The following is a 13,535-nucleotide window of genomic DNA, read 5'->3' as shown; positions in this document are numbered from 1 at the left end:
GCCAGTGACCACCTTCAATATACACCAGAGTCCCACGCCTTCTCACCACCTTGCCTGGACCACCTGGTCCAAGATCTCTTGTTAAGGCAAGTACAGTGGCCTCCTGGTCCCATCACTGCTTCAGCCCTGGCACCCTGCGTCTGTTCCCAACTGGCGCCTGGCCTGGAAGTGAGGCCACGTTCACCCTCAGGCCCTACCTCATTTGGAGTAACAGCCAAGCCCTTCCCTGCCTACGAGACCCTCGGGGGCTGACCTGTTCTCCCACCACTGCTGGCCTCAGAGCCTTTGCACTGTCTGTTCCCTCTCCCTTTGAAACTCCCCCCATCATATCTGCACAGTGCCCTCCCTCTTGCTCTCAGATCTCTATTCACGGAGGTCTCCCCTGGCCAATCTGCATGCAGATCAGGTCTCCGGTACTTCCCGTCTTAGACATGTGTTTATATGTTCCTCATCTGTCTCCTCTACTAGAAATAAATCTGTGAGGGCAGGAATTTCTTTCTCCTGTGTTCCCTGCTGTATTTTCAGTATCTAGAACGGTATCTGGCATGTAGTAGACCCAGATAAATATTTGCTAAATAAATGAATGAATGAACAAGTGCCTCCTTCACCAGACAGTGAAGATTAAAATGGCAGACACATGATCGTACTCACCACCATAGCCTGAGTACTTGAGCCTAATCAGGGCTCAGGAAATACTTGTTGAATGCATGGGCAGATGGATGGATGGAAGGATGGATGGATGGGTGGATGGATGGATGGATGGAAGGATGGATGGGTGGGTGGATGGATGGATGGATGGATGGATGGATGGATGGATGGATGGATAAACTGTCCCCAAGAGTTGCTACCAAGACAGGTACCTGGCCCAACTTTGCAGGAGGAGGCAGGTCTGTCCACCCTGGTGATGCCTGAGCCCTAGAGTCTCCTAGGGGCATCTGAGACACTGAGGTCTCAGCTCCTGACCACCCCATAGGACTTCTCCAGGTCCCAGAGGGTTTGCAATGCTTGTTCCTGGCAGCAAGACAGGAAACTGCTACAGGATGCCACACTGATCCAAAACTTCAGTTCTTGTGCCCTTTAACACAGCACTTTTGCTTCAGAGAATCTTTTTGGCTAAAAGTCTAGCAACAGCGCACAGAGTCAGACCGCATGTTGTAGGGTCACAGCAGCATGGCTGGTAATTGCCTAGAGAAGGTAGCAGCCTGGATGCCCAATGGTAGGGGACCGCCTGGGTGCAGGGTGGCACAGCCTGCCACGTGATGCTTGGTGGCCAATACAAAGATCAAAGGGGATGGATCCAGGTGCCGAGATGGGAAGACACGGGGAGTTGCTAAGTGACAGAAGCATGTCACGGAACCGTCGTGTGGAATGAGCTATGTGTGGTGTGAATAATGAAGCCTGTGGGTGCGTGTGTGCCGACGTGTACATGTCTGTGTGCATTGGAAAGGGGCTGGACTCACAGTCACCCACCTCCTAATCAGGTCACCCTGGATGGGGAGCAGGATTTGAAAGGACACTTCCACTGACTGGCCTAGATACTTTTTTTTTTTTTTTTTTTGAGATGGAGTTTCGCTCTTGTCGCCTAGGCTGGAAGGCAATGGCGCACTCTCGGCTCACTGCAACTTCTGACTCCCAGGTTCAAGCGATTCTCCTGCCTCAGCCTCCCTAGTAGCTGGGATTACAAGCGTGTGCCACCACGCCCGGCTAATCTGTGTATTTTTAGTAGAGACAGGGTTTCACCACATTGGCCAGGCTGGTCTCAAACTCCTGACCTCAGGGGATCCGCCCGCCTCGGCCTCCCAAAGTGCTGGGATTACAGGTGTGAGCAACCATGTCCGGCCCTTTCCTTCTTTCTTTCTCTCTTTCTCTTTTTCTCTCTTTCTTTCTTTATGGAGACAGGGTCTCACTTTGTCACCCAGGCTAGAGTGCAGTAGTGTGATCTTGGCTCACTGCAGCCTTGACCTCCCAGACTCAAGCAACCCCCCCATGTCAGCAGCCTCCTAAGTAGCTGGGACTACAGGTGCATGCCACCACACCTGCCCGACAAATTTTTTGTTTGTTGAGACAGGGTCTCATGTGGCCCAGGCTGGCTTTTTTTTTTTCAAGAGACAGAGTCACCCAGGCCTTGGAAGACAGTGGCACAATCATAGCTCACTGTAACCTCAAACTCCTGGGCTCAAGGGATCCTCCTGCACACACCACACCTGAGGCTCACTTTTTTGTTTTTTGTACAGATGGGGTCTCACTATTTGCCTAGGCTGGTATTATTATTATTATTATACCAGGGTTACAGAGTGAGATGGAGTCTCACCCTGTAACTCCGGCTAGAGTGCGATGGTGTGATCTTGGCTCACTGCAATCTCCACTTCCCAGGTTCAAGTGGTTCTCCTGCCTCAGCCTTCCAAGTAGCTGGGACTATAGGCACACATCACCACACCTGGCTAATTTTTGTATCTAGGCTGGTCTTGAACTCCTGGCCTCAAGTAATCCACCTGCCTCAGCTTCCCAAAGCTCTGGGGTTACAGGCATGAACCAACACACAGGACCTGTTTTCACATTTTTAAATAGTTGGGGGGAAAAATCAAAATAATACTGTACTGTTTTATGACACAAGAAAATGACAGGAAATTCAAATTCAGTGTCAACAAATAAAGTTTTATTGGTACACAGCCATGCTCATTCATTGACATATTGTCTATGGCTGCTTTTAAGCTACAGTGGCGAGTTGAGCAGTCGCATCCGTGACTACATGGCCTGGAGCACCTAAAATACCACCTGGCCCTTTACAGAATAAGTTTGCCAACCCCGACATATAATATCCTGCTTGGGGCCAAACAGTAGCTCTGTGGCCTGTCTGGCTTTTTTCTCTTGTGTCCACCTATCCTAAATGCCCTCTCTGTCACTGGGAAATTACCTACCCTAAAGGATCCTTTCAAACCCTCCCCTCCACCATGTGGGCTCACTTTGCTGATCCAGCCCCCTCCTGGCTGATGCTTCGGGTGTCCCTCCCCACCCTCCCAATCCCCATCTGAGTGGACAGCCTCACGGGCAGTGACTGATTCATCTCTGTGTCTCCAGCACTTGGCATAGTCCCTGGTGAAAGTTTGCTGAATTGCATGAACTGCTGTCATTGCCGGGTTGGTGAAATGCTTCCAGGCTTCTTGAGGTTTATCTTGACTGACCACAAAACCTGAAAACTAGCCAAGAAGCATGGGGGAAGGGTGGCTGGGGAGGAGGGTCAGGTGGAATGCAGAGAGCTGAGCTCATGTGGGGAGTTCTGATGACCTCAGGGGCTTCCCTGGGGCAAAATCACTCCCTGTGACCACAGAGAATAAAACTAGGATGAGAGATTAGTTATTGAGTAAAATGGACGTTGTTCACATGATGGATACCCTGTAAGTATCCCTGACTTGACTGCTACACAATCTATGCATGTGACAAAATTGCACATGTACCTCATACATTTGTACAAATGGAAACAAAAAAGAAAAGCTAGGGCAGGGTGCAGTGGCTCATGCCTGTAATCCCAGCACTTTGGGAAGCTGAGGCAGGTGGATCACTTGATGTCAGGAGTTCAAGACCAGCCTGGCCAACATGGTGAAACCCCGTCTCTACCAAAAATACAAAAATGAGCCAGGCGTGGTGGTGTGTGCCTATAGTCCCAGCTACTCAGGAGGCTGAGGCAGGAGAATCGCTTGAACCCAGAAGGTGGAGGTTGAAGTGAGCCGAGGTTGTGCCACTGCACTACAGCCTGGGCAACAGAGCAAGACTCTGTCTCAAAAAAAAAAGAAAAGAAAAAGAAAAAGAAAAAGAAAAAAAAAAAAAGAAAAGCTAGGACCAGGTTTGCCTGGAGGTAGGGAGCTCCCCATTTGGGGAGGTAATCAAGTGGAGTTTAGCTCAAGGATGTCATGGAGGAGATAGCTGCTCTGTTGGAGGGTTTACTGGATGAGATCTCCAGTTGCTTCCAGCACAGAGCTCAGGAAGCCTGGGGTTCTCTTGGATAATGGCCAGGCCCTTGTGCCAAAGCTAAGCTCTGGGGGCTGGGAAAAGGGACAGAGAGCACTATTCCTGCCAGCTGCTGAAGATCCCACTCCATCCACACAAGCCTGTGTCTCATCCCTGCCTTGACCTCCTACAATTGTGTGCCTGCTACGGGAATCCAGGGAACAGCTTCCTGGAACACGAGGCAGGGCCATGGGACCCAGCAGCCGAGACATCTCAAGTCCAGCCCCATAGTTCATCATGAAACTGATGATTTCCAGGAACTTTGAGGACCCTAGACCATCATCTCCGTCCACTCAGCCCTGGAAATCCCCTAACTCCAGGCATCTATTTATAGCTCGCCTTCTTTCCTGGAAAGGTTTGAGGTTGTTTAATAATTCCACCTCACATTTGTGCAGCACTAGGAGGAGGCCACAGGGCATTGTGGTTGAGTCTGGGCCCTGGAATCAGCTGTGTGTTGGGGGGAGGGAGTGCCAAGTTATTTAACTTCCCCAGCCGCACCACAGCGGAGGACTCAAATTTCTAACTCAGCCCCAAAGCGTGGTGCCTGTCACATCCTCCCTCTGTGAGGCCGATTAGCCACTTCCTCCTCTGAGGCCGGGTTTCCTTGGGACAGTTGGGATTCCCTGAGGGGACGTGGGAACTCACGAGGACCCTAGGCAAGCACACACATGGGGCAGCTGGCTGTCTGTGGCCCCTGCTTGCCCTGGGGAGCCGATGACAGGGCCGCCAGCAATGCACCCTGGTCCCCTGGGGCTGGCTCAGAACTCCTAAGGCGGTGCCAACCCTTGGTTCAAGGCCTTTGGATGAGTCAAGAAAGCCTCTGTAGAACAAACCCTTGTGACATGAGTTTACCCGTATAACACATCTGCACATGTACACCTAAACCTAAAATAAAAGTTTACAAAAATAATAATAAAGCAGAGCCCACCGCCTCCCTAAATGCAGGGGCTGGAGAAGGACAGTTGCGGGAGGGGCCCGGGATGTCAGGTGAGACCACCAGGGAGCAGACCAAAGCATGGCTCAGACATTCCTCTTTGAAGGCCCCTTCCCACCTCCGCGCCTCCCTGCCACCCCCACCCAGCCATACTTCTGCCCTCCTTGGCTAAGAGGCACTGGGTGTTTACTGGGGGCGAATAATGACTTCCTGTGGGGCGGACTTGGATTCAAACCCCAGCTCTGCTGCTTCTCAGCCCCTTGAACGCTTCTCAGTTTTCCCATCTGTGAAATGGGGCTCAGAAAACCTTTTTAGAAGGTTGATATGTGAGGTGCATGGAGGGTACCAGGCCTCTCTGAGTACAAGACCCTCTGGTCTCCCTCCTCCCATTCTGGCCCCCGGGTAGCAGCCTTGAATGAGAAGTGGGGAGGACCCAGTCCAACCAGAAAAGCATTAAGATGCAGGGAGGGCCAGGCGCGGTGGCTCACGCCTGTAATCCCAGCACTTGGGAGGCCGAGGTGGGTGGATCACTTGAGGTCAGGAGTTTGAGACCAGCTTGGCCAACGTGGTGAAACCTTGTCTCTACTAAAAATACAAAAATTAGCTGGATGTGGTGGCCCGCACCTGTAATGCCAGCTACTTGGGAGCCCGAGGCAGGAGAATCGCTTGAACCTGGGAGGTGAAGGTTGCAGTGAGCCGAGACTGTGCCACTGCACTCCGGCCTGGGTGATAGAGAGGGAACCCAGTACCTCAATAAGGGCGCCTGGATGGAGTGCATACAAGGCAGGAGGGAGTGGGGAAAAAAATAACAACTCAGCCAACGCTTAGTCATTCCACAAATACTTTCTTTTTTTTCTTTTGAGACAGGGTCTTGCTCTGTCACCCAGGCGGAAGTGCAGTGGTGCAGTCATGGCTCACCGCAGCCTCAACACCCCAGGCTCAAGTGATCCTCCCACCTCAGTTTCCTGAGTAGCTGGAACTACAGGCATGTACCACCAAGCCCAGCAAATGTTTGTATTTTTTGTAGAGATGGGGTTTTGCCATGTTGCCCAGGCTGGTCTGGAACTCCTGGGCTCAAGTGATCCACCTGCCTCAGCCTCCCAATGTGTTAGGGTTACAGGCATGAGCCACCACACCCAGCCAAATATTTTATTCAATACATGTTTACTGGGGGCCCACTGTGCTGAGCACTGTTCCAGGTGCCGGGGATACAGCCTGGAGCTTCCATGAAAGCAGGGGCTAGAGAATGATACACAAATAAATATATAAATAATGTCAGGTGGGATCTGAAGGGCCAGGAAGAAAACTAAAGCTGAGACAGGGGCAGATAGAGCAATGGGAGGGGCAGGGATGCAGGGGTCATGATGTCTTAGAGAGGGTGATCAGGGGAGCCTCTAAAGGAGGCAGCATATGGCCAGGACCTGAACGTGGGGGAGGGGCTCTCACCCCAAGCAGAAGAAATAGAGGGACCTGTAATCCCAGCATTTTGGGAGGTGGAGTTGAGCAGATCATCTAAGGTCAGGAGTTCCAGACCAGCCTGGCTAAAATGGTGAAACCCGTCTCTACTAAAAATACAAAAATTAGCGAGGCATGGCGGCACACACCTGTAATCCCAGCTACTCAGGAAGCTGAGGCAGGAGAATCACTTGAACTCGGGAGGCAGACGTTGCAGTGAGCTGAGTTTGCACCTCTGCACTCCAGCCCGAGTGACAGCCAGACTCCGTCTCAAAAAAAAAAGAAAAGAAAAGAAAAGAAAAGAAAAAGAAAAAAAGAAATAGGGAAGCCCTGAGGTGAGATGCCCAGGGCAGCGCAAAGAAAAAAACTGGGAGGCCTGTGTGGTTGGGGGAGCGGGGAGAGGGAGAGGGAGGAAGGAAAAGGAGAGAAGGGAAAGGAGAAGAGAGGGAGGGAGACAAGGACAGAGGGGAAAGATGGGAGGAGGGGAGATGAGCTGGTGGGCAGATTTTGCACGGCCTGGCAGGCTGTGCTATGTGCTATGGATTTTAGATTCACTGAGCACCTCCTCTGGTCCAAGTTCTATTTTTTTTTTTTTTTTTTTTTTTTTTGAGTTGTAGTTTCACTCTTGTTGGCCAGGCTGGAGTGCAATGGTGCGATCTCAGCTCACCGCAACCTCCGCCTCCCGGATTCAAGTGATTCTCCTGCCTCAGCCTCCTGAGTAGCTGGGATTACAGGCACCCGCCACCATGTCTGGCCAATTTTGTATTTTTAGGAAAGACGAGATTTCTCCACATTGGTCAGGCTGGTCTCGAACTCCCGACCTCAGGTGATTCGCCACCTCAGCCTCCCAAAGTGCTGGGATTATAGGCATAAGCCACCTCTCCTGGCCCCAAGTTCCATTTTAAGTTCTACCTGAATTAACTCATTAGTTCTCCTAACGGCCCTCCAGGCATGGCCTATTTTTATCCTCGATTACAGATGAGGAAACAGAGGCACTAAGGAGTGAAATCATTTGCCCAGGGTCATCCAGCTGGAAAATGGGGAGCTGGGATTTGGACCCAGGCAGGCTGATGTCAGATCCTGAGCTCCAAATCACTAAGCTCTGCTGCCTGTCTTCGGGGCGAGAAACCCAGCCGGGAGGCACTGGAGCCAGAGCCGACGCTGGATTCCAGCCCACATGGGTCTGGCTAAATGGCTAGGGTCTGTGTCCTGGAGACAGGTGGTGCTGGGTTGAGGAAAGTGCCCCAGCCTTAGGTCAGTCTTCACCCTGGCTCAGAATCTCAGGAAGAGTAAGACACTCTGAGCCCTCTACGGGTTCCATTTGGCCTTCAATAGCAGGATGTAGCTAGGAAATCAGTGGCTTACATCTGTAATCCCAGCATTCTGGGAGGCTGAGGCAGGCAGATCCCTTGAGGCCAGGAGTTTGAGACCAGCCTGGCCAACATGGTGAAACCCCATCTCTACTAAAAATACAAAATTAGCCAGGTGTGGAGGCGTGTGCCTATAATCCCAGCTACTTGGGAGGCTGAGGAATGAGAATTGCTTGAGCCTGGGAGGCGAAGGTTGCAGTGAGCTGAGATTGCGCCACTGCGCTCCAGCCTGGGGCACGGAGCAACAGTGTGTCTCAACAAAACAAAACAAAACAAAACAAAACAAAACAAAACAAAACAAAAATCAGAACTCACGGCAGGAAAATAACCTGAAAGCATACACAGCCAGGCTGTCACACATTTGCATGCCTTGATACATAGTAGTGCCACATGCCCGTCCTCCTCCAGTCTGCCTGATGAACTCCTCTTCATCCCTCATAGTCCAACTGGGCTGGCCCCTCCTCTGCAAAGGCTTTCTGGATCCGGCTGAGCAGATCACTCCTCTCTCATGCTGCTCCTTTACCCTAGACCTGTCTTCTTACAGCTTTTAGGCCCCTGGGTTTTGGTTTCAATTATTCCTTTGTGTCTGGCTCCCCCATCTCCACCCAGCCCAGGCCTGGGCAGGGGCAGAGGGGGTGAGTGGGGCAGATGCCACATCTCGCTGTGCCACCCTCGATGGCCGCATCCTCCCCAACAGGGCAGCCAATGAACAAGCTGGTCACCAGGTGCTGCTGTCTCTCCCTGATGCCCACTGAGGGACCCTGGTCCACCCACTCCTTCCTGCTGACATCCCTCCACGCAGCCAGACTCGGGGGGCCAGCTGCCACCAGTGACTCCTCAGCTCCTCCCTTTACATGGAATGACAGGTCATATCTGGAACCTGGGAATTCCTGCTGCTGCTGCTGGAACAGAATCATGCAGTGGGCTGGTGGGAGCTATGGCTCCCAGATCTATGCCCTCTGTCCCCACCACTCCACTGAGCTCTGATCCCGCAGCCAGTAGTGACCTGCCGGACATCGCCACATGTCTGTCTACATTTCTCAAACTTAACGCCACCACAGCAGAGTTCCCTCTGCCCAGCCCTACCCCTCTCCTTCTAGCCTCTCCCAGCTCCATGGACCAATCCAATTGCTCAGGCCAAGAGCCCCAGAGTGTGCCTGGACATGTTTCTTTTTCCTTCCTCCACATCTGTCAGGCTGTGCCTGAGGTCCCCACATGTATCTTTATTTATTTTGTTTTTTTTGAGACAGAGTCTCACTCTGTCACCCAGGCTGGAGTGCGATGGTGTAATCTCAGCTCACTGCAACCTCCGCTTCCTGGGTTCAAGTGATTCTCCTGCCTCAGCCTCCCAAGTAGCTGGGATTACAGATGCCCACCATCACACCCAGCTAATTTTTGTATTTTTAGTAGAGACGAGGTTTCACCATGTTGGCCAGGCTGGTTTCGAACTCCTGACCTCAGGTGATCCGCCTACCTCGGCCTCCCAAAGTGCTGGGATTACAAGCGTGAGCCACCGTGCCCGGCCCCCACATGTATCCTGAATCTGTTTACTTTTCCCCACCTTTGCTACCAACACCCTGGTTGAGGTCTTTCTCCTTAGAGACCACAGCAGTGTCCCACTGGCCTCCTGCATCCTCTTTGGCCACTCCTCCGGCCACCTTCCGCTTGTAGCCAGGGAACCTCTCATGTCACTCTCCTGCTTCAACCTGCAATGGCTCCCACATCCCCTGGCCCACAAGGTGCTTGGAGAGGTGGCCTTCCCCTCTTCTCCTGGACTACTCTTCCAGCTGTTCCCAGCCCTGGCTATGCTGGCCATCGTTCCTACCCTCCTGCTCAGCCAGCTCACTCTCACCCCAGCTTTGCAGCAGCTCTGCCCACTCCTGGATGCTTGGCCCCTGAACTCTGCATAGCTGGCTCCTGCTTGCCTGGCAGGTTGCTGCTTGGATATCACTTCCTGTCTTGTGTGGCCCCCATTTAATTCTCTGAATAGCACTTCTTTCTACCAGACAGAGTGCGTGTCTCCCCCCGGCTAGAGTGGAAATTCAAAGCAGCAGGGACACCCACCATCCCAGGCCTTCTACAGGGCCGGGCACAAAATCAGACTCAACAACGGCTGGTGGAATGAATAAAAGAACAGAGGGGGCTGCATGCGCTTTGCTGCCACACTGGGAGTTTTGCAAACACAGGCGCCTTTTGACCCAGCAAGTTGGCGTCTAGGGTTTTCCCCTAAGGAGATCAGTAGACAGATGCGCACAGAAGTACAGTCAAGATAGTCCTTGCAGTGTTGCTTGTCATCATGACGACTGGCAGCAATGTAGGTGTCCATCAATAGGGGATTGGCTCAAAGCAGGTGTGGCACAGCCAAAGGGTGGAATGTTGTGCAGCCACTAAATAGATGGGTCTCTTATCACAAAGGGAGGGAAGCAGAGCCTAGTGCCCGATGTTCAATACGATTAATCCCTGGAGGGTAGGAGCTGTGGTTGTACTTAAACACGTCTAATTCATAACAAGAGGGAAATGGATTGGGAGGTGGGAACTGTCAGGGTCGTCCAAGTCTGTACCTTGACTGGTGAAGAAAGTGAGGCCCAGGGAAGCAAGACCCTCTCCCTAGGTCACAGCACTGCCTGGAGGCACAGCCAGAGTTGGGGTCCAGATCTTCCTCCCACTAAGACCTACTTCTGTCCTCAGCATGTTCTGGGGGTACAGCCAGCCAAGTGAAGGGTGCATCCTGAGCCTCCATGTAGACCCTCAAGTTGAGTCTTTTCTTTTGGAGCCTCAGTTTCCTCATCTGTAAAATGGGCCCATGTTCTCCCACGCTTCCTTTACTAAGCTGTGGAGATGATAAAATTTGTATGATGATGAGCATTGCCCATTACTGAGTGCTTAAGACGCACCCAGACCTGCCCTAAGGCTTTGATGCACATTACCCCATTTCATCTGCACAATAACTGTCTGAAGTAAGGGCTTGAGTAGCCCCATTCTGCCAACGCGACTCACGAGAGTTGACTAACTCACCCAGTGGCACCCAGCTAGTTGGTGGCAGAGCCTGGATATAAATCCAGATGGTCAATTTCAGCCCCATCCTGCTAACCACCACATTCTATCTGAAAAGAGACCACGTGTGCATATGTACAAATGGGCACACAGATCCCCTGGGGCCTTGGAGGACTAGTGAGACCTGGACCTGAATCTGTCCACTGGCTAGTGGTCCAAGGACCTGATTTCCCCTTTCTGCCTCCTCAACTCCCAGCCTGCCCTACCCACTGATTAGAGCCAGGGAGCCTGGTGCCTGCAGCTAGCCTGGGTAGGGCCAGTCTCCCTGTAATTAAGGCAGCGGGAGGTTGGGAGCTGGGATCCCTGTCATCCGAGGTGGGGGAGGAGGGGTGACGAGTGACTGAAGGAGCCTCCCTGTAGCCAGGCCAACCACGTCAGCAGCCACTGGCTGCTCTGGGGGCCTCTGGGCAGCAGTGGGTGGCCAGGAGCAAGCCCGGCGGGTTCTTACCTCCCTGCCACCCCTGGCCCGGACCCTCCTGTTAGCCTCCTGCCTTCACTCCCTGTCTCCCTGTATCTCCCTTCTCTAAATGTCTCCTCCACCCCAGCACCAGAGCCATGTCTCCAAAAACCAGGTCACCAAGGCTGGCTTCTAGTGTTCCAGCCATGCTGTGGGGACAGTGGATTTCTCCTGCTCTCAGAGCAGAGCATTAAGAAGGCTGTGGGGGGCCGCTTGCAGGAGCTCCCAGGCAGCCATTGAGAAGGAGGTCATTTCCCTGGAACAAATGCCAGCTAGGGCTGTGTGTCACCCTCTGGAGCACGCCCACACCCCCAGGCTGGCACTCCAGGCCCTTTCTTGATCTTGCCCAAACCTGCTTATCAGCCCTGACGTCCTCCCAGTCACCTGTCATTTCCATTGTGTGTTACCTTCTTGCCTCCACGCCTTTGCTTGTGCCATTCCCTCTAACTGGGACACTCTCACTTTTCCCTGCTTGGCCCATCAAATTCTGCTCTTCTTTCTCTGCCCAGCTGAAACAGCTCCTCCTCTCGGCAGCCTTCCCTGATTGAGCCCAAATGAAGCTGTCTCCCATAAGCCCACGGTACTGCCCTGTGGCCTGGGTGGGCTTGTGGGAGAGGGAGATGCAGATTTTTTTTTTTTTTTTTGAGATGGAGTCTCGCTCTGGTGCCCAGGCTGGAGTGCAGTAGCATGATCTTGGCTCACTGCAACCTCCACCTGCCGGATTCAAGTGATTCTCCTGCCTCAGCCTCCCAAGTAGCAGGAATTATAGGCACACACTGCCACACCAGGCTAATTTTTTGTATTTTTAGTAGAGATGGGGGTTTCACCATGTTGGCCAGGCTGGTCTCAAACTCCTGATCTCAGGTGATCCACCCGCCTCGGCCTCCCAAAGTGCTGGGATTACAGGTGTGAGCCACCACACCCAGCCAGGAGATGCAGATTGAATGCAGATTGATTGAGATGCATCTTTGTCCTCCCCACATCCCAGCACCAAGGCTGTGCCCTCTCTGGGGTCCAGGCCTGCCCTGGTGGTCACTCCCAACTGTGGCCTTGGTCAAGTCACATCACCTCTCTAAACTGCATTGTCCCCATCTGTAAAATAGGAGAACCAGAGTTTCTCCTGGAAGGGACGATAGTGAGGAGTGTATGAGACAATGTGGCCAAATACTTGAAATGGTGCCTACCTCTGGCGCCTGCTTAATAAATAGCACTCAGGGTTCCTACAGCTGTGGCTGTGGAGCTTGCATCTCCCTCTCCCCTGGTGGCTTACCCTCTTTTACAAGGTCACCAGGGAGGCCTTCCCAGAGGACAATCCAGATCACATCATTCTCACAGACCCTCCTCCGGGCAGGCCTGGAGCCATCCCCAAAGGCCCTGTCCAACCCACTCCTGCCTCTCTCCCCGGCTCCCCCGTCCCATCTCTCACCAGCCCCGGCATCATTCACTCTACTCCAACCACCTGGAACTTATTCGGGGGGCACTGAACGCCCCATGCACCCTTTCACCTTAGGGCTATTGCACAGGTCACTCCCTCCTTCTGTACCTGGCTAACTCCTGCTCATCCTTTAGGCCCCAGCTTATGTACCCATTCCTCCAGGAAGCCTTCCCTGACCACCTCTTCCATCCAGGTGAGGCGCCCCTTCTCTGTGTTCCTGCAGCTCTTGCACCACACACTGCACTGCAATGACCTGTTTTCCTGTGAGCTCCAAGAAGCCAGGCACTGTGCCTCACTCCCTGCTGCAAACTCAGCACCGGGCACGGTGTCTGGTGTGGACTAGATGCTCAAAAAATATTTAGTGACTAACTGAATGGATGGATGAGTCAATTTCTGCATCCCCCACACTGCGGGAAATGTCTGTAGAACAGATTTGAGTGGGAGGTTCCAGCAGGGCCTGGGAGAAGCCCCTGGGGTTTGGGCACTGGGGATAAACAGAGCAGACCCCCCAACCCCTCCCCTGGGGGGCTGGGCTCCCCGCTTCCTGCAAACCCCCTGGGCCCCAGAGCCGGCTTCCAGATGCTAAGCCCGTCTCAGCCTCACCTCTTAGCTTTTCCATCTGCACAGCCGGGCCAGATCCCTGCAGCCAGCATCACGGGCAGCCAGGCCAACCGTCCCGGCGTCTTCCTATTTTAGACATCTCGCTGCCTCAGTCCCTTCTAATGTTTCCAGCTAGGCTGCGGGGGGAGGAAAAAGAGGTTACTGCTACTTTAAATGTACTGTATGAAGGCGAGGGCTGGAAAGGGGCCTGCTTGCAGGAATACC

This window comes from Symphalangus syndactylus, chromosome 3 (assembly GCF_028878055.3).
Source record: "Symphalangus syndactylus isolate Jambi chromosome 3, NHGRI_mSymSyn1-v2.1_pri, whole genome shotgun sequence".
In the NCBI taxonomy this organism is placed as follows: domain Eukaryota; kingdom Metazoa; phylum Chordata; class Mammalia; order Primates; family Hylobatidae; genus Symphalangus; species Symphalangus syndactylus.
Note: the sequence above shows the minus strand (reverse complement) of the source record.